The sequence below is a fragment of the Sciurus vulgaris genome (assembly GCF_902686455.1).
Source record: "Sciurus vulgaris genome assembly, chromosome: 4".
In the NCBI taxonomy this organism is placed as follows: domain Eukaryota; kingdom Metazoa; phylum Chordata; class Mammalia; order Rodentia; family Sciuridae; genus Sciurus; species Sciurus vulgaris.
In genome coordinates, this window is record NC_136464.1 from 184,506,368 (window position 1) to 184,532,404 (window position 26,037).

Consider the following 26,037-nt stretch of genomic DNA (forward strand, 5'->3'; position numbering starts at 1 on the left):
GGCCCTGGGCTTGGTCTCCCTGCAGAGCAGCAGCCAGGTCCTTCCGCAGCTGGGGTTTGGGAAGTGGGATGCCAGAGATTTAGGGCCCCTGGAAGCCATGCCGGTTTCCCGGGTACCTCCAGTCCAGCCCCTCCCTGACGTGGCAGGCTCGGAGGGTGGGACGAAAGCTCACACTCTGCCAAGGGCAGAGGTCCCTCGTGGCTTGGGCTCAGCCACAGAATGTAAAGCCCGAGAGATGTGAAAGATCTTCAGTAGCCCAGAGCTGCTGAAGGGGAAGAGACACAGCCGCGAGGACTTCGGCGGAGGTGAACACAGGACAAGGCCTCTGACGGGCGCCTGGAAGGAGATGATTTCTTCCAAGAAGAGCCTGAAGGGCAGGGCAAATCCGTACCCTGGGCTTCATGTGAAATTAGCTCTTCAGTTGTGACTCACTCTTCTCCCCGGACAGAGCAGCAGGAGGATGGGTCCCATAACGGACAGGCAGGGGAAGCCCAGAGACTTCCAGTGCTGCCCACACTGCAGCACAGCACAGCCACCACACTCACCAAGCACGGGAGTTTGGGCCTATTTAGATGAGTTCAGTGAATAGTAGATCTGGATGGTCTTTCCATTTTAAAATGCTGGTTCTAAAAAAAAAAAAATTTTGCTTCGATATTTTCAGTGTTTAAAATCTGTCCTCTGGTCTCATCCTTGGTAAAGCCAGGATTTCATCATTACCAGCACGCACCTCAAGTCAAGTCTCAAAATATTGCATGATTTTTTTATTATTGCTGTTTAATATTAACGAAGCAATCAGCCAGTGGCAACTAGCATAAGATGTAAATGCCTATCCAAATAAAATAGTTCAGAGATTTGTAACCTAATACAACATGCACTAAACACCTCTTATGGTCAAGATATTGTGCAAAATTCTTCAAGGGACAAAGGCCACGTCCCAGACCAAGATGGTCAAATGGAGGTGCATCCAGGAATTCCCAGCTGGTGCCTGCATCCAGGCCCTGTGCTCCTCTTCCTGACTTGCTCCTGAGGACGGCAGCCACCCTGTCTCAGCTCCACATCTCACCCTGGATGAACTTTTTGAGTTGCTCAGGAGGGCTCAGGGGACTACGTGTGGCCATGTGCGGGCAGCAGATTCCTGTTCCCAGAGAGTCCACAATGCTGGAGGCAGCATGTGCCTTAAATGAGCCAGAGCTGGGAATCTGAGTATTTGGGTCCGTGTTTCCACCTGACTGCACTCTCCTCCTCTGAGTGAAGGATGGGGAGCAGCCGTCTCTGAGAATGTCACCTGAACATTCTCCAGGGTCAGCATTTAGGATGTGGAGAATTCCACACTGCAATGCCAGACAAGAGCCAGACAAGAGCTGCGTGGCCACAGACCTTGCGTCCTTCTAAGGAAAACAGAGCACAAAATGTGACTCTCGGTCCCTACGAGTTTAACTTTACATCTAGTTCAAAATTTTAAAATAGACTAGCAAAAGAATAATTCCAGAGCAAGACATTATGAGTGGGTCACCATTGTGGAGCTCAACTGAAGATACTGGAAGGTACTCAGATTTCATTCTAAATTCAAACCCATGTGTGTGTGTGCATGCGCATGTGTGCGTAAGAACCAAAATGTACTTTGGAATGATAACAGGTTGCAAACAAATATACAGATCTACAGGTTGCGGGTCAGGCACACAGCTTGGTTTCAAACAGAATTGGCTTGGTGGCCACAGCAGAGTGGTGTTAGAAGCAGCTGTACACAGGATGCATGTCTAGTATTTAATTGTCCAGGAGCAAGACACCCTGGATGTGGGACCAACCTGTAAGTTTGCAGTGGCAGCATGTATTGCCGCTGCAGAACCTCAGCTCCACTCCCAGAGCCCCTTGCTGGTGCACGGTGGGGTGGCCTGGAGAGTACCAGAGATCCCTGAGTCACCATCTGCTCCAGGTGTCCGCAGACCTCACGTCCAAATTCCACTCAGGAAGCCAAGACTATCAGGGACAGAGGTTTGACCCTGCCTCACCTGTGGACAGTGCTTCTCAAACTTGCATGGGTCCATGCATCCCCCGGGTCTGGTGGAAATGCAGGCTCTGGTTTGATAGGTCTGGGCAGAGCTGGAGGAGCTGCATCTCCACAAGTTTCTGGGCACTGTGGGAGCCCAGGTCCATGGACCAGCCTTGAAAGTCTGGCACCAGAGGATCAGTGCCATGTGCTGTCTGCATGCAGATGGCACACACACCAGGGGCCACGAGCAGAGCTCAGAGAGAAACAAGACCCAGTTCCTGGTCTGCCCCAGGCAGCTCAGAGGCAGCCAGCTCCAAGATCCCGAGTTTAATGTGGTTTCAAAGAAGGGGCTCAGAGGTCTCCATCAAGAGCACTGCAGACACAGGGCCGAGGTTTGTGTTCTGCACACTGAAGACACGTTTCCCAAATGGCTCAGAGGGCACTGGCACACCTATGGGACCTGCACTTAGCAGCCACCGCGCCACCACCCGAGACACACCCTGAAGTGCCTGCATGCTGAAAAGGACTTGTCCAAGGTGGACAAGGTCAACACCTTGCCTCTCGAGTGGCTTGAGATGTCACAGAGAGGAGGTGGTCGAGGACTGGAAAGAGGTGCTATTTATAGAGTGCCCCCCCACCAGCACTCTAGTCCAGGTGGGCCTAAACACCCACCCACTTCCCTGCTACGGAGGGTGGGGGTCTGAGTTCAGCACGAGATGGCCAAGATGGGGCCAGACCCCACCCCCGCTGCTGCCTCCCCCACCCCTGCTTCTTGCCAGAGAACATTAAAATTACATTTCCTCCCAGTCTCACAGAAGTGTGGCCGGGGATTCGTGTTACTGGTGTATCTCCACCTTTATAGATCTATTTTCTAGCATGAGCACTTTATAAGTGATTTTTTAATGTCTGTCAGTTTCCTTGTAAACTTACAGTTATTGTTAGAATTTCAAAATAATGACAGCTTCCTTGCCTACACACACACACACACACACACACACTCACACTCACACACACGTAATTAAGGTGGATAGTATGCAGCAAACATATTAAATACTGATGATAGGAAAGTTGTAGCTAAGTGATTCTGCTGATTTGACTTATGATGATATTTTTTGTCTAAGAAATGCAGGTTTTGAGCTGGGCATGGTGGCACAGGCCTATAATCCCAGCAGCTTGGAGGTTGAAGCAGGAGAATCACAAGTTCCAGGCCAGCCTCAGCAACTTAGGAGACTCTAAGCAACTTAGTGAGACCCTATCTCAAAACATAACAGAGGTCTGGGGATGCGGCTCAGGGATTAAGCACTGTGGGGCTCACGACAGACATGCGGGTGGGCGTGGAGGGCAGGGGTGGGCCCCACTGGCGTGTGTCCCCAGCGTCCTGTGGTTTTACTGTGACTAACAATGCAAGCACCCTGGTGTGCTCCAGGGTCCTCTGCACACCTTTTGTGGAGTGTTCTCTGCACATAGTGTTGTATTTTTATTGGGTTGTTTGCCTTCTTGGTTTTGAGGTGCAAACATTGTATATTTTTATGCCATAAAGAAACACGAAATGTATTTCTTTTAAAGATACATGTGAAGAGCCGAACTGCTCACGCTGTTAGCGCCACCTTCCAGGACCCTTGCCAGGTACTTGGATTCCATCTCACTGGGGAGTGTGTCCACATCAGAGAGCACGCCTGTGTTCCCTGTGGGTCTGGCGTGTGTGTGTTGAACACCAGCCGCCTACACTGCCCGAGAGTTACTCTTAAGCATGGAGAGTTGTGTGTAAACTGTGCCTCAGCCTGTGCGCCCTCCTCTCGGCAGGGCTTCTTGGTGCCATGCCAGGGGTAGGCCTGTCTGTGGTTCAGAGTGCACACGCACATGCCCAGGTGGTCTCGTTTGGCTTTTGATACGATCTTCTCGAGGACTTTTCAGCCCCGTGGTGACTCAAAGGGCATTGCTGCTGTCCTCCATGGCCTGAGCCGAGGATCTCCTTGTGTTGTGGGGAGACGCTCCTGTGTGTGCAGGCCACAGGGGAGGGGAGAGATGAGTGGGCAGAGCTGCAGCATGACTTCCAGCTTCCCGTCCCTGGGGGCAGTCTGCTGCCGTGGGAACAGATCGGAAGGAAGGGAGACGGAGAAGACGGCCGGGCCAGTAGGCGCGGCTCCATGCTGACAGCTTCCAGGAGCACTTCTTGAGTGGAGCGGTCGCAGACGGGGAGTCCAGCGTGGACAAGTCCCTTTCATTCATTCCTCTGGGCAGCTGAAGCCACGGCCCGGCCACGTCCCCCTCGGCCCTGCTCTGCACGTGATGAGGCCTCGCCACCACTGCCTCTGACCTTCCCTGGCACAGCCAGGAGCCAGAGTCCCCAGGGCCTTGCCCTCACGGCGTCCTGCCTTGGCCTCCCCCGGGGCCTCCACCTGGGCTCCCGTCTCAGGCTTCCTGGGTACTGATGATGGATCCTCCCCTCACCCTAGCAGGCGCGAGGCTGCCCACAGGCCGCTTGGCGGGCAGAGCAGGCCTGGCTCCCGGCCCGCTGCTGTTGTTGCTGAGAACAGAGGACAAGCGAAGGACTGAATTGGCAGCTGACCTAACGGCGCAGCTCGTTCCTCTGGCAGGAAAACAACAGTCGGTCACGAGCCTGTGATCCGGCTGACCCAGCCTCCCTCCGTGGTGCATAGGCGCGGCGTGCAGTGAAGCAGGCCCGCGGGGCAAGGGACAGCAGCCTGTCGTGGGTAATTGGAAACGCTTTTCCCCTGGCCTTAGTCGTCAACACGGTATTAAAATCTTCGTTAAAATGTTATTAGCTTGTTTAAGCTCTGTCAGTTCTTATAAACCCCGAATTGGCATTTCATCTGAGCCCAGTGGAATGTGCTCCCCTGTAAGGAACAGCCATGTTCCAGGTGCCCTGTGCACTGTGGCCGGCTAATTGCCCATTGTCTGACTGTGTTAATTAGGTGGTATTCAGCCTGATGTCTTCCGAACACTCTTGGGCCGTGACTTGTTCATAGGTCCTCAGGTTGGCACAAAAAGCCACGGGCTCACATTCCTCTGTGAGTGGGATCTATGACGAAAATTCACATTGACCTTTACTTTTGAAATTAATTAATTTTTTGGCAGGCAGAGAATACTACGATTTTTGGCATGCTTCCTATGGAAAGTCATGGGGTTTCCTGGGCAGACCATGCCCTTAGTCCCTCAATGGTGCCACACGCTCGGGACGCCCAAGGGCACAGCAGGCTTTCGGCCAGGCTGAGCCTCTTGCATGGAAATCAAAGCTGTACCGAGCCACCGGTCGGGAGGCGCCAGGCTGAGACTCATTAGCACAAAGTCCAGGCCCACCTGGCAGAACAGTGTCCTCAGGGAAAACCACAAGCAAAGGCCAGCACTGAAAGAATGCACGTGACCCCTCAGAGGACTCTCCACAGAGGGACATCCGCAGAGGAGCCGTGGGGTCACATGGGAAGTCGGGAGCTGACAGCTACGGGGGCACATGGGCCACAGGTGAATGGAAACAGGCTCATGGCTCGGCCAGCCTGCCGCGTGTGAGGCCGGGGCAGGGAGCTGCAGACCAGCTGAAGGCGAGGGGAGTGCAGGAGCGGCCGTGGCGGGGGCCAGGGTGGCCGAGGAGGCGGAGCACAGAGGAGCAGGCAGGAATCACCACCATACGCCGACGTGCAGTGGGCTTTGCCAGCTTTCCAGCGACTTTATAAGCTGTGAGGTTTATAAAAAGCATAGTGTGCCCTCTGCTTCTAAATTTACAACAAAGTCAATAAAACTGTCCAGCTAGACTCTGGCTGTGGCTCTTAACTATAAAATATTAGCATATATGCACACAGAACAGAATGTTCCTGGCTTATTTTAATGTTTCACTTTCTGATTAATCAGCACTGTTATTTACATTGGTCTACAGGTAGAAATGCTCTGCTCTTCATCTCATACATGTCTCCAATTATCCTAGAGATTTTGGAATAAGGGACTCTGATCTCCCTTCTTCCCCGCCCTTCCCTCTCCCTCTCCCTCTGTCCTTCCTTCCTCCCTTTCTCCGTCCTCCCTCCTCTCTTCTTCTCTTGCTTCCTTCCTCCCTCTGCCTCCTCTCCTCTCCTCCTCTCTCCTCCTCCCCTCCCCCTCCCTCCTCTTTCCCTTCCTCCTCCCACTCACGGCTCCCACCCTCCACCCACTTCCCTTCTCCACCCCCTTTCTGTGAACTCAGTAAACTCAGTCACATTTATTGGGCACCAACCACCAATCAGTGATTCCCTGACGCCAGGCGTTTGTGACACAGAATTATCTCATGATGCTTTTCAAGTAACTGCCTGGTGGAACTGAGGCCATTTGATAGCTGCCTGACATTCAGCAACCTTTACGTGCGCATCTAATGAAGGGCGCGATAGGGAGCTGGGGTTTTCAGGAAGCCCCGTAGGATGGGTATCATTAAGCAGATTCTGGCTAGCACTCTCTGGAGTCGGCAGGACACAGCCAACACGGCCACGTGTCACCATGCTCACCTCAGCACTCAACACGCCTCAAAACGCCACCCTGGGTGCTGGGTGCTGGGTGCTGGGAGGAAGCCTGTGCTGCCCACACCTCGCCCAGGCAGAGCTCAGAGGACCTGCAGCTGCCTCTGCACACCCACACGGCACCCTGCCAGCTTTCCCAAGATCTTATCATCTGTGTAAAGATACGAAACGGGAAGAGTGAGGAGGAGCACAGGGGCTGGTGCGTGGGCGTCCCAGCAAGGAGCGTGCCCGTGGAGAAGAGACCTCGGCCTGGGGCCTAGGGCCTGGGGCCTCGGCTGTGAGGGTGGCAAAGGGCCAAAGGAGGATGGGAAGATCCTCTCCACAGACGACCCCAAAGGACCCTGGTGGACACTGAATAGAGCCACCCTGCCCCTCCTCCCACTGCCCCTCCAGCTCTCATGGGCAGCAGCCTCCTCTAGGATGCCTGCCAGGCTTTCCACACTGGGTCCGAGCAAGTCTGTCTCCAGCATGATCATGTCCATCTACAGAGCAGGGATGGACAGGAAGGAACAGGTCACTGTGCCAGCACCATCGGGAAGCCCAGAGGGGATAGGGCTTTCTAAACTCTGTGCCTCCATATGACACCACAAAGGTCTTCCCCAAGGGAAGCAACCACCGCTCCAGCATGAGATGTGAGGTGGAGAGAGCAGGAGAGCGTACCTCGATGCACAACGGAAGCAAGCGCATCAGTGTGGGGAGCACTAAGTACCACACCTGATACTGAATCAGCAACCTGGTGGACGAGAAGCGCCCGGCAGAGAGCAAGGGCTGGCAGAGCCGCAGACCCACCAGCAATGACCGTCATGCAGAGTAGGGAACAAGGCTTAGGAATACAGCTTGAAATAGGCAATTAGAGAAAAATCAAAGGAAGAACATCCGCAAATGGATTTTTTATTACAAGCCTACAGAATATCGCCACAACCATTCAAATCATAACCAAATCATCTAAAAAGGAACAAATATCAAGTCGCCCTGAGAGTTCTCTATTGCCAAGTGATACACCAGAAGGACAGGAAGTCAATGATAAGCTATACGATCTCCATCTCAAGGGCGGGAGATGCAAGACAGGGGCAGGGATTGCAGAAAAGATGACAGGAAAAGAGGAGAGCTCCGGTGTGGTGGCCCCGAGTTTAGGACGCACAGGGGAAGCAGAAGGAATAGGGCAGAGTGGCTCAGAACTAATAAAGGCAACGACGCCACCTGATCACAAGGGACGTGAATTTAATGCAACTGAAATGAGGATCAGAACCCTAAGCACGACCCATTAGGAACCTAAGAGGCTTAAGGCCTACGCCCGAAGGCAGGGCATAAACCACGCCCTCGGTCACATGCCGCTAGAGATGGCCAGCAAGGTGCGAGGAGAAGGCCCGACGTGTGTGAGCTTCTGCAGAGGCCGGAAAAGCACCTGGACCTCTCTGCCCCTGGCCTGCCGCCTGCTGCCTGCAGCCTGCGTGAGGTCCTTGGAGTTACCCCAGACGGCGGGACAGCTGGCCAAGAACCCCCACAGCTAGGCTCTAGGGGAAAGTGGGGAATGACCGAAACAGCCAACTATGGGGACAGCCCCGTGGAGGACAGCCACTGGGCGGGGAGCGAGAGTCAGTGCAGCAGGACGGGTTACCATGAAGGCACTGAAAACCGAGAATGAGCTCAGCTCGTGTGTCCTGGCCCAGTCAATGAGCCCAGGGCCTTGGAAATAGAAATAACACAGGGAATTATCAATGAGAACTGAGGGTCCTTGACCACATTTCTTTATTTTTCTTTCTTTAAGAAGAATGTTTACATCTGTTATATGTATAGTTTTAAAGTGCAGGAAGAAATGTTAAATAATGGTAACGATTTTTCTGTTGGAATGATGGGAAGACGTTATAGTTTACATTTTCTTTTCTCATTTTTCACATTTTATTAAAACATGTAGCTTGAGAATAAAAATTCTAACTCTCAGGTCAAAATGAAATTTAAAAATTAGAGTTACAGATTATTTCAAAAATAAAACATTGAGACTACAAAGTAGTAAAATTCAGGAATTGTAGTCAAAGCTGTTCCTTGAGGCAAAACTCTTGTCCTTAAATGATTTCTTTATTAAGCATGAAGGAAATACAAATAAACTTAGCATTCAATTCAAGAAGACAGAAACGAGCCCAAAGAAATCAGTGGGTGTATTTTCATATAAACAGGATGACTAATTCTGACTTCCTCCGAACACACACAGACACAGCCATCGAGAGATCTCATAGGGCCTTCTGCAGGGAGGGCTGTTCGTGTTCGCATACTAAAGTATTAAGCCATTTGGGAGCAAGTGGCTTCCTGGCTTGGGCAGGGGCAGAAAGGAGCACCATGCTCAGAAGACAATCCTGAACTCAGCTCTTGGTGACAGAGGCTGAGCAGGCTGAGGGTGGATCTTTCTGAGTGTCAGTTTTCTTGAATTGAGCAAAACTCTGGAAGGAAGTTTCTAGCAGCCACTTTGGAAAATCTTCAGGTGGATGTGAACAGTGATTCTTGACCTTTATGAACCAAGAGCAAGAAGGAAGGAGTGGAAAGTTGTCTTGAGCAGAAAGAGCTAGCCAGAGCCTGCCTGCTGGTGGCCAGGGCCACGCCTGGAATCTCCTGCATGTGTGATGGGAGGGGAGTCGCTGAGCTCTCTCAGCCTAGGAAGAATTTAAATCTTTTTTTGGGTCAGTTCTAGGGCCATGATCGTAGGACAGAAGGGACTGCCCTACCCTGGTGGCTAGTGGTTAGGGAAAAAAGACAGGGCTTGCCTTCAGTTCTGTTTTAGGAGAGGGCGCCCAGTATCTTCTCTCCCTGGGATGAAAACACTTGTATTGATTTTTACACAGATTTGTGCAATTTGCTTTGAAACTAAAAGCAATGAACAGTGTTTCCCTTTCAGTACAAACACTGGATTGATACATGCATTTGGGGTCTTAGCTTTGACTCTCTTTTATTAAAATAAATAAATAAACAAATTAATTAATTAATTAATTAATTAATTAATTAAAAAAACAAAAAGACCTTTCTCGTAAATCTCACCAGGACCTGGCATGACTTATTCAGGGTCCTATGCAACCTCATCTTTGAATTAGTAGCCTTGTATTCTATACGACAAAATTTTAATGTTTCCTCTATAGAAAACTGAATAAAGAGAAGAGGGGCTAGGCAGTGTTACAGATTATTTTAAAAATCAAATGTTGAGACTACAAAGTAGTAAAATTCAGGAATGGTAGCCAAAGCTGTTCCTTGAGGCAAAAGTCTTATCCTTAAATGATTTCTTTATTAAGCATGAAGGAAATACAAATAAACTTAGCACTCAATTAAAGAAGACAGAGAAAGGAGCCCAAAGAAAGCAAAGAAAGCAGTGGGTGTATTTTTGTGTAAACATGAAGACTAATCTGACTTCCTTGTGAACACACACAGACACAGAGCCCCACAGATTTCACACGGGGCTGTCAGGGGGAGAGCTGGAAGCATTAGTCATGGTTTTAGACCATTGGGGGACAGATTTGACATTCTGCAAGTCTAAAATTCCTTCCGCTATGGCGCAGTGGTTTGGGGTACAGTGTGTTCTTAGTATGCAGGAGGCCATGGTTAAATCCCTGGCACTAAGAGGAAAAGAAAATTCTGAGGCAGCTCCAACAGTCACCTCACACATGTCGATAGAGAGGGTTTCCCTGCCAGCGAGGCCCACCCTGGGAAAGACAGCTCTTCCTCAAAGACCCTATAATCCAGAAATGGCCACAGCAATGTTCCTTTCCCCAGAGCCAGGTAATGTCTGATTCTCTTGTCCTCCAACCCAGGAACTGTGACTGCTTCACCCACTTGTGTGTGGACTGATGCTCTGGAATGTGGCACATCCTCCTTGTTCACGGGCGACCTCACCCTGGAATCTGCAGCAAAGCCTCTAAGAACTCTGACCACGGGCAGCCATGCTGTGCAGAAGCCTAGCTCTGGACACCTGGCAGGTGTTCCTGGCATGGCAAAATCCAGCCTGGGACAAGGCATGGGAATAGGCCTTCTGGAGATTTCCAGCCACAGAGTCACCTGGGTCCTCCCAGCTAAGGCCCTGAGGTGATGAGACAAGCCCATTCCCATCCTGCCCTCTCTCAATTTGTGAGCAAAGTCAACATTAAGTTTTGCTGTAATGAGAACTGCTGTAGGTTAAATTTTGTCCCTTCAAAATTCATATGTTGAAGTCCTAACCCCCAGCACCTCAGAACATGACCTTATTCAGAAACAGGAGTCACTACAGATATAGCTAGTTAAGCAGAGGCTGCCCTGAAGCAGAGGGGGTTGCTAATCCACTGTGACTGATGTCCCTCCAAAAAGGAGGGATAGAGGGACAGGCAAAGGTTGATCGATGGGTGCTAAGTTACAATCAGGAGCAGAAAGTTCTGCCGGGCCATTGCACAGGAGGGTGACCACAGGCAACCATAATGTACTACACATTTAAAAAAACTGTAAGGATCTTGAAAGTTTTCACCATAAAAAAAAATAACTGTTAGAGGAGACATATGACCCTGATTTAGACACCACACAACGTGTGCGTGTATCAAAACATCCCATGACACCCCATTAATAAGTGCAGTTTTCATGTTTTTAGGACTAAGTCATAAATGAATTTAATTGAAAAAGGAAATCTGAATAAAACATGGACTTCAGTTTAAAAGGGGGAGGATTTGGACCAGGCACAAAGCAAACCCAGGAAGGCGGCCACGTGAAGATGGAGGCAGAGGTGGGGAGAGGCTTCTGCGAGCCCAGCTCACGCACTGCAGCAGTCCGGCGGAGGCCGAGGCCGAGGCAGACCCTCGCACAGCCCTGGAGGAGCTGACCCTCCCCATACCCGGATCTCAGGCTTCCAGGTCCCATCTGTGAGAGGATACACTTCTGTTTTTTAAGCCACAGAATGTGGCTTTGGGACATGGTGATGTAACAGCCAGAACGAAACATATCAATACACTCCTGAAAGAACAACTGATCTGCAAAGTTATTGTGTGTTACTAATTTTGGTAAGCTTAGCCCAAAATGCATGTTCATCAAAAAAAATTCGATGCATTGTTACTTTTATCTAAGGAGTTAAAGTAACTGGACCACATTTGGGTTGTCCACGCTTGCCCCGCTGTGGGTCCCGCACCAGCCTGGGCAACCTCTCAGTTGAAGCGTGGGTGGAAGGAAGGGTGCGTACATCCAAAAAGCCCTGCTGCCTTTGGGCTGCCATGCCTGCACCTGATCTCTGGGTCTTCCCTGAGACCCCGCGCACACTCCTGCGTACCACAGAGAGACAGGACCATCGATCCGCCCACTGTTTATTCTGATGTGAGCCTGCTGGGTTCTCCCTGGGGTCCCTCAGCCTGAGGACAGATCTGTGCTGTAATATCAGAGGGTCACGCACAGAGCCCGGCCACGGACTTGTCGCACGTCAACACTTCATCTTCACATGGCCCAGGCTCACTGCCAGTGTCCACGCACACGAAGCCTAAGCACTTCTAGACAAACCCCACGGTGTATAAACAACTCAGGCAGAGAAGCTGGAAGAAACTGGAGGCACACGCCACGCCAGTCATGGGCACTGGAGCCAGGGCCCCTGGGTTTCTGCATGCCAGGTCTGTTGGCCCACTGGGCACCACAGTTCCCAGATGCACGATGGTCCTCCTTGTGGGCTTGCCTGGATGAACTGGATGTGGACAAGGTTTTTCAGCGGTGGAGCCCAGGTTTGCCTCCCAGGGTCTCTCGGGGTGTGTGTGATTGCTTCTTACCCGGACGTGCCCCAGATGATGCAATGGGCCATCCACTGCAGTCCGATTCTGTACTTGAGAGGCCCAAATCAATGGGGTTAACCAGTCATGGACTGGAACCTACAAAACTGTAAGTCAGAAAAAACGTTTTGTCTTTATAAGTCAACTATCTCAAGTATTTAGCTATAAAATCAAAAGGCTGACCAACACAGGTCCCCACATAACACCCGCATATCCTAGTGCACTCTACTAGAATTATTCTAGACTGCAACCAGTTCCCGCTTCTCCTGTGGAAGCTAAACTTGACATATTTTGTCAGTAACTCTCCCAAGTAATGATTCCTTCTTGTCTAGAACCCAAACTGGCTAACTCAGAACCCTCTAAAAAACATTGCTTCTTTTCTAAAAAAAATCTACCTCACTAGAAAATAACTAACAAAAATTAAGTGTGCATTTGAGAAAGTCACAAAGACAAGGTAGACGGAGAGAAAGTCAAAGGCAGGCAGGAGAAATGCCAAATGCAGAAATAAGGGGCTTCGGCATTGTTCCCTGGGAAGGAGTCCTCACCCCTCCACAGGACCATAAATCAGCAAGAGGCACTTGACAGTGCTTTTTTGGTGACTGCCCCGAACACTGTTCTCCAAGCAGCACGTGGCTGATGGGAAATGGCTCATATACTTGCCCAGAGACAAGAGGCTCTGTGTCCCCTGTCAGTTCCTGGTCATCCAGCAGCACCGCAGGCCACAGGCTGGCTCCCTCGGAAGCACTGGGGCTTCTTTGGGCTTCTTTGACTCTCGCCTGCCTGCTCTCCACCTGATCTTGCTCTGCTGCAGTTTTCAAAACCTTAGGCATTTTCTGTTCTGATTTGGCTGAATATTTAGCCTGGCCTCTGGGAATGCCGAGCCCGGCACGTCTTCCCTGATACAAGCCCATCTCAGCAGAACAGAACTTAGCCCCTGAGGGCCATGGGTGATACCAGATTGGCTGATCCCTCCCTGCAATAAGCTTAGCTGCATCTTTAGTTTTTCCCACTTCTTAGTGCACTTTTGGATGTAGGTTTCCTTCCCAATTCTGAAAGTAACTAGTTTGCTTTGGATCACTTCCAAGACCTAATTCTTAGAATCATTCTTGCATTTTACAACAAATTACAAAAGTTTTCAGGACAACAAGTGACTACACTAAGAACAGGCACCATATACATTGATTTAAAGTTTGGACTCTGGAGCTACATTTCCCTGGATTTGAATCTGCATTGTGTGAACCCAGGAAAATGCTTCACTTTTTATGCCCTAATTCCTCATTGGAAACTGAGCATAATAGCAGTCCATGCAACCTCAGGCTGTTTTAAGAATTAATATTTGCAAAACACTTTGAGTGGATCCTGTACCTGGCAACGCTGTAGAAAGGCTTACTAACTGGTAGCTAAAAGACACATTTCAGAGCAAAAGATGCTCCTAAAAGCAAACATGTTGGTTAGCTCTGCGATGCCACAACAGCTGCCTTTAACAGGGCACTGCCCCTCTGAACCCATTTTCCTGTGCACCAATGGCATGTTCACCCTTGGTGAGTTGAGTGACATCACACCCTGATAATGATGTTCCAAGGGAAGCACAGTATTGTCAAATCCACAGGAACTGAATGCTGGTTCATAATAAAACTCCCTTGGCCTCTTTTACATGCAGAGTAGCTCTGAGAGTGCTCAGAATATCAGATTTCAATCTTCTACATGGAGCCAGCTCTCTTCTCTCCTGCTGCCGTCTAGTCAAGCAGCCAGGCCCAGGCAAGAAAGCCCAGCTTCTCCCTATGAGCATCTTCGCTCAGTGTTCCTGCTCTTGGAGATTGTTGGGGAAGAGAACCTCTCACAGGTGAGTGTGTGTAGACCGCACTTGAGCCACTCGGGATGTGCACTTGGAGGGTGATTTCTCCCGGGGTGGCCAGAGTACACTTCCCCTCCTGTTTCCCTGCTGAGTGTGTTGTGCATCTCACCTGCACTAGGTGCTCAGTGTTTGCTGATTTGTGGAAGCTGGAAAGAGGCAGGGGTGTGGGGAGAGAGGCCAGCTGGTTAGTCTCCGTTGTTCCTGCTGCTGCTCAGCTTCTTGGTGACTTCCTCCAAGTGGGGATTTGCGTCGGTCGAAGCCACGGATGAAGGGTGCTGTGTCACCGCTCCCTGAAGCTGCAGGCCTTGCACCAAAGGCTTGCGGTTCAGTCTTCCTCCTTGGAGCGTTTATTGAGTGCTTTGGGTATGCGAGGCTCTGAATGCACAGAGATGAGAGGCATGAGTCTCCTTTTCTGTCTCAGATCCCCCTCAGGGACCTTAGGAATACTCAGGAAATATTTATGGATAACTTGTCTTAAATCTGGCAATATATATGAAAGACTCTTAAAAATTAGAACGACTCCACTGGGCATTGTGGTGCACACCTGCAATCCCAGTGGTGTGGGAGGCTGAAGCAGGAGGATCTCGAGTTCAAAGCTAGCCTCAGCAACTTAGTGAGGCCCCAAGCAACTCAGTGAGACCCCGTCTCTAAATGAAATACAAAATAGGGCTGGGGCTATGGCTCAGTGGTCGAGTGACCTGAGTTCAATCCTGGGTACCCCCTCCAAAAACCTAGAGTGGTTTCTGTATCTATCAGTACAGTTTTTGTAAGATGTACCTGGCTTTCTCAAGTACACAGGACCATAAATTTCAAAGGACAGTTCTTAGGATGGCACCTTGTCTATGTGTTTAACTGGAGAGTGGTAACTCTTATGAATAGACCCTCTGTTTGCATTCTTGTTTTTTTGTAAGGGGACCAGTTACCAGGGATTGAACTCGGGGACACTCAACCACTGAGCCACATCCCAGACCCTATTTTGTATTTTTTCAATTTGGGGACAGGGTCTCACTGAGTTGCTCAGCACCTTGATTTTGCTGAAGCTGACTTTGAACTTGCAATCCTCCTGCCTCAGCCTCCCGAGCTACTGGGTTTACAGGCATGTGCCACCACACCTGGCTTGCATTCATTTAAGAACTGACATGAAATTGTATGTATTTGTCATATAAACATGATGCTTTAAATATATGTATATGTGAATGATTGCATCTAGCAAATTAACAATTACCTTACATAGTTGTCACTTTGTGGAAAGAAAACTTACCCACTCCTTGCATTTTTCAAGAATATAATATATCATCATTAACCTTACTCACCATGCTGTACAATTGATTTCTTGAACCTACTCCTCCTCTCTAACTGCTTTGACTCACATCTCCAACCCCTCCCCCAACCATCCTTTCTTTTTTCATTCTAATTTCAACAAAATCTTTCTAAATAGAACTTTTGCACATATATGTGTTTGTACATATATGTGTGCATAAAAACACATGCATATGTGTGTCTACATGCTTGTATGTGTGTGTGTGTGCAGTAAGACTATTCACCAAATAAAAATCCCTTTGTGGAAATTACAGACTTTTATTTACAAAACTCTAAAAAACACATTTATGCATGATCCCAGCTAATGAAGGTAATTAGAGAACAACAGGTTAAAGAATAAGAAAGCTGTTAAATCAACTCTCTAGATTAATGGTCTGCAGCAGACGCTTCCCCCGGGCCACATCAAAGCATAAGGAGAGGTGGAGAGATGAAAGATACATTTGCATATGATTTGTATGTAATTTGTATGTCATTAGCATATATGTGCTCAACTCAAAACTCTTGAGCAATTTCCAACCCAAAAATCTCCCTAAAAGTTGTCATCTTCTCTTTTCTCAGCAGGTTCCTGTAGTCGTGTGCGTCACAGTCCTGAATGAGTACTACGTAGTGGCACAAGGTCATGGAGACAGTGAGGGTCGCCCAGACCACTTGCGGGACCTTTAGAGTCTGGAGTCTAGAGAACATCTGCGCTGAGTCAGGAGAAGAATCCATTCTCCCAACCTTGCTGCATCCCAGGAAGTCTGAGGTGGCCACCAGATCGCTTGTACCTACAGTGCAGCGTAAAGAGTCTACATTTAAAAGCCCCAAACTCCGGGGTGGCCCTAAGAAGGACTGAAAGTCAGGGTTCATCATCACAGGACACCCTTTGTCCTGGTACCCCCAGCCCTGCTGCCATCCACTGCTGCCCTTCTGCCTGGGCTGCAGGCCCACGCGCTGCTCTCCAGGCACCAACTCCTCACCCAAATAAAATCCCATACTCAGGAAGGATCTGGTAATAGCCGCGGACGCCACAGTTAAATTTTCTAATAGTTTGTTCAGTCAGCAGTATCTATTGAGCACTTACTTCTTCTGCAGAGAAACTGGGCACTCAGACAGCAATCAGACTGCATTCAATAGAGGTTCCATTTCTTCTGCGTGTCAGGTAGAACCCCCAACTACTAGAGACACCAAAATGAGTAAGCTAGAGCATGTGTTTAAAGAGCTCTTACTCCAGAAAGAAAAGGGCAAGACTCTTCCTCATCGGGTTTGAAGTCATTCCAAAATATACAATGGAAGGAGAGAAACCAACTCTCAATAATTTAACTATTAAATTTCTTATTCCCCTATCATCAATGTGCGTCTCTCAGTTACTTGTGCAGCAGGTATAAACAAGCACAGAAAGGAGGCTGCACACAAGGGAACTTCAGCAGCTCAGCACTTGTGGGAAGATGGAGAACACAGGGAAGTCAAGGAATTGTACCTCGCTGCTTGATTTCTATGCTGGAATTGGGCTACTTGGTAATTTCCACTTTATCTCGATTTTTAGTGCATCCGAGTTCCTTCTAAAGACTTAGAATCTTTGTTCATTTTGTTTCTCTGATTTTTATTTCTTAGACCAATTTTAAGGGGACAGCTTCATAGAAAAGTACTATGCAGATAAATTAAAATACACTGTGCAATGGTGTGCCATTGATTTCATAGTGGGGATTAGTTCTCTTTTGGTCTTTCGCTGTTTCTCTCCAGTGGAAATTCCAAGCACCTCAGAGGCCCTTCAAGAAAGTAGTTTATTCCACTATGGAAAATAGCACAAACAGCCACAGGGAAGAAGGGTCTTTCCCCCAAGGGCAGCGCCCAAGCAGGAGGGAGGGGCTGGCATACCCAGCTGGCCAGGGGCCTCCTCCTCAGGCCCATGTTCCACAGGGCGGCCTGCCTCTGTCACTCAGCGCCCCCACTGGGCTGTGCCAGGAGGGATCATGCAGTACTGAGCTCTCCTGCTCCCACAGGGAGGGGCCCTTAAACCCGTGCCTTCTCGTCACACGTCACACCACAGTTGACCGCCGCTGCAGCTGGCACCAGAGGTCCCCAGCCGCCCTGTCACCCAAGACTGCATTTTCCCCAGAGTGCACCCAATATGCTGGGCTCAGCTCGGCAAGTCAGAGGCACTGCCTCCCCTGCTGCCCGTGGACCCACGCGCTGCCTCAATTTTAACACATTCTGCTGGTGGTGGGTGCCATTAATTTTATTTTTATATGCCTATAAATCTTTAGATGTGCGTTCTGTGGTCACTCATTGGCATATTCCTGAGCCGGAGCCTTCCGAAGCCCACCTCCCTCTGTGCCTTGGAGCCCCTGTGCTCGGCCGAGCGCAGAGTGATGGCCGTGGTGCTCCTCCATATCGCACTGGCATTTGCTGTGTGGCCACATTGTGGCTGTGGTCATCCACAAAAGGGTCCTGACCCCACCCAATCATTCAAAAGGCTGGTGCAGGTCCTGGTGATCAGATCTGTGGTCTTTAAAACACCCCGGAAGGAACGGAACTTGCGTCCTGATGTGACTTGGGAACATCAGTGTGGCCAACTCCTGGGCCTCGCCCCCAGTGCCTGACCCACCCAGAGCCCTCATGGCCCTTCAGCCTCTGCGTCCACGAGTGGCCAGAGTGATCTGTTTGCACAGGCCCTCCACAACGTGGACCCCTCCGGTTTGCCCGACGCCTGGTTTATGGTGAAAGCCAGCCCTTGGCTGGGCTGCGCTCTTCCTGCCGAATCAGGGAATGGCTGAATGGGACATGGGTATTGCTTCCTGACGCACCGAGAGGACTTTGGGGAGTGACACGAATCAGTTTCTTACTTTGTCCTCTCCAACATCCTAAGCTTGGACTTGTAATTTGCATCTTATTTGAGGAAACATTGGAGGAAAGTTTTGCAGGTCCTGCCTTATTATTAAAGAACTAATTGTACTAAATTTGCATTTCAAACCGTAGGAAGCTAGAGAAAGGCAGACGGGACTCCCAGGCTCCTCCGCAGTCCTTCTTTTTTTTTGCAGTGCTGGGGATCAGTCCTTTAAAACATGGTTTCCTCGCTCAAACTTAAAATACGAGCCAGTCTTTCCAGACACCATCCGCCGCAGGTTTGGGGATGCTGTGCACTGCATGAAGAATGCGATTCTCCGTGGGCAAGGGAGGCCAGCCGCGTGTGGCGTTGCTTTGTGGTTCTGCCAGCTAATGTGCGCCCAGGAAAGAAAAGCAGCCTATGAAGAACTCGTTCCTGATGGCAAGAGACAAGTGTTGCTTCATAGGCACAAATTCCTCAGACAGGGAAAACAGAACGCAGAAAGAGCATTCAGGGCAGCGTCCCCAGGGCCAGCTCCTTCACTGGACAGCATGTTTTCCATGAGGGTTCCCAGGAGCCTGTGGCACCACCACCCTTTGGACAGGACCTGTGATTGATAAGGAACCCACGGGCCCAGCCCTGCTGCAGGGTCCATATGGGCCAGGACATCCTGCCCTTCCCAGGTAGCTGATGCCTCCCGCCCCCTCCCATGTCACCCCTGGGTCAGGAGGACCAAAACCCTCTCACTCATTTTCCACGAGGGCAGAAAGGCACGCTCTGAGGGAAGGCTGCGCCCTAGTGAGATGCGCGCCCAGCTCTGCAGTACCGTGGCCGGCTCTTCTAGAGCTTCTCCCCGGGCGCTGAGATCACGCGCATTGTTTTCACACTTGGCCAGAGTTTCTGTGGGCGTATGTGGTGCATCGGGGGGGAGAGAGCTGAGTTCTGTTCTTGCTTTCAGGCGGACTGAGCGCAGGAGAAGATGGCGACCCTCGTGATTCTGGGGTGGGGGCCGGCGTGGGGCGTGCTTAGTGGAAGCACGCAGCTAATTAACGAACAGATGTGAAATCGGGCTTGTCAAACATTGAGCAAGAGGCTGGCCTGGGATCCTCTTGCTCGGGTGCTGGGCTCAGCAAGGAGGTAGCAACACATGATCCAGGGCCTTCAGTGGCCCTCTGGGATCCCAGAGCTTCCAGGTACTGGACCGTGTACCCAGAATAGGACATTTCAGGTTCATGCCCTCCCTGCCGCAGACACGTCCCCATCCTCTTGGCTTTCAGGTTTTCCTGCCAGAGGCTGGCAGGTGTCCCCCCACACAACCCACCCGAGCATGGCAGCCTTGCTTTCAGAGAGCACCCCTAAAACCTAAGAAGGTGCCGACACACAGATGCCTTCCCATTACACCCGCATTCTAACAATGACCTTCGAAACCCAAGGGCACACCTCTGGGGAAAGTCCATGCTCTGTGGCCTGGAGGTCTGAGTTTCTCCAGGAGGCGGGAGGCCAGCCTGTGCACTTCCTGCTTGATGGAGAAGCTCAGCTGAGGTCCTGCTATCCTGTTACACCCGAGTCCAGGAAGCAAGTTCACGGCTGTGCATCAGCCCATCCCTCCTGTCAGCGAGTTTCTACTCACCTTAGTAACCCAGGGTAGCTACCTCAGATCCACCCATGAGAGCCCCTCAAGGTTGGGTGGAAAGTGGGTACCCCATGACTGCCTCTAACAGCAAGCCCAGGAAGGAGGGCTGGTCAGTCTTCCTGGGCCTGGAACCCCAGGCTGAGGCTCTAAGGAGAGCGTGCCACCAGACCCCGTAAGGGCATCCTCTGGGACTACCTGAGTTCAGCTTCCAGGAGGAAAAGGGTCTCAGTCGCGGACCCAGCGAGAGCCTCCCCGGGTGAGCGAGCCCTTCGGTCTGCAGCACAGCGTCCCTACTCACCGCCCGCATTCGTGAGTTTCCCCGCTTGCCAGATCCCCTAAGAAAGATTCTGAAAACATCTCTGTTGATGAAATGACAGTGAGGACTAGAAGGGGCTCTGCCAGGCCTCGCTGCCCTTCGAACATTTCCTACAGAGGAAAGCCCCCGGGAAGGATGTGCTGCTCACGTGGCCCTCCCTGGCCACTCCCCGGTGTCCCCGAGAGGGAGTGAGAGGGAGTGCATCTGTCTGCTGCACTGGCTTCCGGCCAGCAGGAAGCGTGACCTCCCACATGGGGAATTCTGGTCCTTGGAGAGGTTCTGACCTGTGACCCATTGTGGAGGAGATAAGGACACTCTTGTCTTAGTGGTACCAAGCCTTCTGAGTCCATTCAGGCGAGTTTCTCCAAGTACCACAGACTGGGTGGCCTCTAATCAAAATATTTATTTCTCATATTTCTGAAGGCCCAAAGTCTAAGAGCAGGGTGCCTGTGGCCCCTCTCCTGGTTGCAGAACACTGACTTTCCTGAATCCTCGCCTGGTGGAAAGAGCACCAGAGAGCTGTCTGGGGTCCACCTCATCACCCACCCAGCTCCCAAAGGCCCCACCGCCTAGAGCCTTCATGGTGGGCTTATTCCTGCGGGGGAACACAAGAATTCAGACCATTGCACTCACACCCCAAATCCTGTCTGAGAGCAACTCACCTGTGGAAGATGGCCGGCCAAGAAGGCTTCAAGGAGAGCACGAGAGGAAGAAAGAACCAAGACCCTGCCCCTCCTCTCCTCTCGCAAGCCGGGTAAGGCCGGGAGTGCTCCCATCTCAGCACAAGAGTGCCTGCCGGCTGGGACTCATGCCCGGTGCCCGCTCGCCTTTGCACAAGGAGCAGGTCCAGCGCAGCCGTCACTCCCATGTCTCAGCCTGGCCCACCGCACCGAGGTGCAGGGGAAGCAGGACACACAAATGAGGAGGTCCTCGCGTTTCGTTTAAGAACACAGCATTGCTGACAGGAGGTCAAAGAAACAATGTTTCCCTTTTCCTAAAGTTTTCTGGTATCTTGAGTTTAAAATATAAGGTGCCTCCAAGTAAAAGAGTAAGAGGTGCAATAACATAGTTGATGATTCGTGGTTAAGTGTCTCATTGTGATGCTCACAAACTCACCACGTGGCCACCACTGACCAGGCCCAGACCACAGTGCAGATCCGGGCTCTGCCGGGCCTCCTGTCGGCGTCTGTGAGCTAGACGGGAAGAAGTACCGGTGGAAGCCCATGGGGGATTAAGGTCATTTTGATGGTAGATCACTGTGTAGTGCTTTTATAGGACCTGAAAGAAGAATCCACAGTTGAAAGATAATTCCATAACAAAATGCCTTCCACTAACTCTACTAATTTGTTGTGCAAGACGTCTGGGTACCTAAAACTGTGAAGATCAAAGTGAGGATCCAAACACATTCACATCCATCTCACCCAGAGACAGGTTTCCTGTACTTTTTTTTATGTTCACTAATAAAATATAAATTTTGTAATATATTTACCTTGCTTGGATCAATGTCCACAGTTAATCACGGTAGTGAACATAATTGAGAGGCAGGTAGAGCGTGGTGGAAGGTGGGCCGTGCTGGGAATACTGAGACTTTGAAGTCTCACGTGCAGGCTTTGAAAAGCACTCTGGGTGGGCAACAAGCGGTTCTGGGAATGTGAAGTTCTGCGGGGCACATGACTGAAAAGAAGAGCAGAATGGTCACGGATACATGCCACCTTGAAGAACTCGCTCACGTCCCTTCTAATGGACAGTGATAGGGACCACAGTTCTGGGTATTTAGAGTCCACTGAGTTTATTTTTAAATTTCGTAACACCTTTACTTTAAAAATGCAGCATTCACCGCACATGCGACATGACGTTTTTTCCAACAGCACATCTTTTGAGTAAATTGTTCAGCTGTCACCTTGAACAGAGTGGGCCAGACGGGTTCTCAGACTTCAGTATAGTTAGCAAAAGACTGTGCAGGAGTCACACGGTAAACCACAGGAACTGCGGAACATGTGCAGGAACATCGTGGGACCCTGATCGCCTTCCTTCCCCAACGGTACCTCACTTTGCAGCTGAGAATGAAGTCCAAGCCCAGAGCTTTACTCTCTGTACAAGCAAAGCCAGAGGAGACTTGCTTTCCAGTGAAGAAATTCCTTGAGAAGGCAGCTTTTGTCTCTTCTTGGGGGACAGCATGTTGGGCCTCAGGATCTTCTGTCCAGTTTGTGACCTGCTCTGTGTGCAGGTCACTTCACTTGCCTTCCTCCTCCCCAGGACCAGGGTCCTCCTAAGGTCAACGCTGGGAAATGTCTCCTCTCCCAGCCGAAGAACCAGGCTCAGGCACCAGTTCTGGCCCGGAAGATGGAGCCCGAGACTTGGATTTTCCCTCTAGCAGGAGGAATAACAGTCTTTTGAATGTTTGAGCCAGGTTTGCACAGAAGTCATTTATTCCTTTTATTTTTAGTGTCCTGCTATTTAATTCCCAGGGCAAAACCAGGTTTGAGATAGGGTAGGCTGCCTTGTATAAGCAGGGAGTAGGTCCAGGAAGAACAAATATGCACACATGTTCACGGGAAGGTTATCTGTAATGAGACAATATTTAAAGTACAAGGAGAAATTTCAGTACAAAACACATTGATACAATGTAACGTGGGGAGAGATCTAACTTTGGTCATTCACTGAAGACACTGCCTTGTGGGGAGATTTTGCAAACAAAACCCAAGCCCCCTTTTGTGTTATAAGAATGATAAAAATATATCCTTTCTGAAAAGTTGGTGAGCAGGGTGTCTTGTTTGTTTTATGTAATAGATGCTGACAAGTCAAGTAATGCTGTCAGGGACAGAAAGATGTGTAACACTCCTTGTTTGTGGAATAGCCTGAGCAGACTTGGAAATCAGACCTCCACATTTCACAACGGTAGGTGTTCTGTACTGGGCGAGTTCTGACTCTTGTTATGCATAAATGCAAACAGAAACGCCATTGCAGCTTTCTAGAATGAGTGCCCAAGTTGTGTGACCATGTCACATGAAGCCAAGTGCTGAGAAGGAAGGTGAGACCAAGGGAAGGGACGGAATGCCCGGCACAACCTGAGGAGTGGGGGCAGGGAGGCTCTCTGACAGCGGAGAGGACACCTGAGTCCTCAGCAGTTACTGAAGCTCGTGGAGGCAATCGGAGGCAACCCTTAGGACCCGAAGGCAGTGTTTCTCAAGGAAATTGATTTGCAGTTTTCCTGAAGTTCCAGGGTCATTCAAAACCCAGCCCGACTCTAAGTTAAGAAATCAATTAGAAAGAGAAAATGTAGCAGGATAGATCAAGAAATGTTTATCAGACAGGCACAGGAAGTGTTGAGCGCAGAGCTGGCATTCTTCACCGGTAAAATCCACACAATTTTCCTGCAGGTTTGAAAATAAGCATAAGAAGATGTTTGAAAAACATGCTAACGTAATATTTTAGAAAGATTAATTCTTCTTAAGCTTAGAAACACATTTCAGGGCAAAACAAATAGTAATTAATGATCATTAAAAATAATCAGTAAAGTTCACCAAATTTGCTATAGTATTTACTGATTTACTATACTATTCCACACAGTTACCATCTTTTAAACTAACTGGACGATAGTGTGTTCATTCAGCTTACTTTGCGTCTTAAAACATAATTTCAAGGTGCTGGGTGCCGCGTGGCACATGCCTGTGATCCCAGTGGCTCTGGAGGGAGGCTGAGGCAGGAGGATCTCGAGTTCAAAGTCAGCCTCAGCAAAAGCAAGGTGCTAAGCAACTCAGTGAGACCCCGTCTCTAAATAAAATACAAAATAGGATTGGGGATGTGTCTCAGTGGTCGAGTGCCCTTGAGTTCAAACCCTGGTACCCACCCTCCCTAAAACAAAACAAAACAAAAACCATAATGTCAAGGTAACGGGCATGCTAATGTCTCTTCATCTCAACACCTTGTGTGGGTGGCACAGAGACATCCAGGTTGAGGCAGGAGGATCTCGAGTTCAAAGTCAGCCTCAGCAAAAGCAAGGTGCTAAGCAACTCAGTGAGACCCCGTCTCTAAATAAAATACAAAATAGGGTTGGGGATGTGTCTCAGTGGTCGAGTGCCCTTGAGTTCAAACCCTGGTACCCACCCTCCCTAAAACAAAACAAAACAAAAACCATAATGTCAAGGTAACAGGCATGCTAATGTCTCTTCATCTCAACACCTTGTGTGGGTGGCACAGAGACATCCAGGTTGTACACTGCCCACGGTCTGCACACTACGGAGAAATGCATTCTCTTGTCATAGAAAGACTCTGCAACAACAGCACCTCAGTTTCGCATGCTGGTGCTCATGTGAGGCAGTGACAGGGCGCTAAAAGCTCCCCTCCTCCGTATGCGCTCAGCTCCTTCCCTGTGACTGGACCCTGCAGCTTGGCATAGCTCGGAAAGGCCCCCAAAGTGAATTATTTCTATAGCAAAATAATCTTCCTCTTTCAAAAGGAGACTGAAATTTTGAGGTTGTGTATATTCTGGACCGTGGAGGATCACAAATTAGAAATTGGGCGGGAGTTTTTTCTAGACTCAAGTAAAGGCTACGAACATTACCAACAAAGCTGGTTTGTATAAGAAACTTCTCTCAGATTTCCTTTCAAATTTTCTTAAATACAAGCTAAACGAATGAAGAAAGAATGGGGTGCTGCAAAGTCAAGTTCTGCCAGACCAGAAGTATGACTTCTAAGAATCAAAAGCTAAGTGAGGGCAGAGTCACAAGTCGATACACAGAAAGAGGAGAAGGCCTTTCCTCCTGGGCTCCTCCTCCCTCCCTCCAGCAACACCGTGTTCTCGCAGCTGCTTCCGTGTAGGCACAACTGGGCTTTGGGCAGCACCTCCCCTGCGGAGCGTGGGGCTGGCTGCCGGGGGCTGGCTGGCAGGGCATGGAGCAGCGCCCTCTGGACTCTGCCAGGCTGGCTCATTGTTCCTACCAAGGGTCATTTCAAACTTCCAAAAATACACTGTCCTGGGGGTGCAGGAGCCCAGGCTGCAGGGAGAGGAAGCGACCTGGGGGAGGCAGGGGCAGCATCGACAGGGCTGGCGGACACCAGAGACGTGGCCGTGAGTGAGCAGACTCTCCTGGACGGTGCTGGGGCCTGACCCCCAGGACCGGCAGGGTGGGACAGGAGCACTTAACTCCGTGATCCTTCTCATGGTGGGAGGTCAGCAGTTCTGAAAAGACTGGAAAAATGAGTAACTAGGCATAGGGGGTGACAACTGGGGTTCGTTAGAGAAACGAGTTAAGACGAAGAGAGGGCGAGATCCAAGGCGCCCCTACGGTGTGGAATCATGCATCCACACGTGTGGGAGAACAACCCCGAGGACCCCAGGTGTCCGTGGAGGGGCCTCCGACAGGCCAAGCGTAGAAGGGCCCCAGAGAGCACGCGTGCTCCACTTCTGTGTGTAAGAAAGGGTTCGTGCCAGTGTGTCCAGCTCACTCAGGCATACTGCTAAACACTGGAATGCGTAACTGACATTCTAAAAGACTTCAAACTCTGCACCTCCTTCATCAATGACAGATACATATAGATATACAATCTTCATCATTTGCAAATTTCATATTTGTGATTGTGTCTTTTTGCTAAAATTTACTTACAGCCCCCAAATCAATGCTTGCACATCCATGACCATGTCTAGAGAGGCCAGGGCATGTCAGCCCCCACTGAGGCACAACAAGACCATGCCACCTTCTCCTGTCGGCTGTCACAGGGTCAGCAAGGTTCTTGCTGAGGACACATTTCTGCTTTTTCTGGGTGATCTGATTGTGTAAAGTGACCCACGAGCATAGAGATGAGGTGCTGTACAGTGCTCAAAATTCAACAGGAACCTGATGGGCCTAAGCTTTGCCTGAATGACATTCC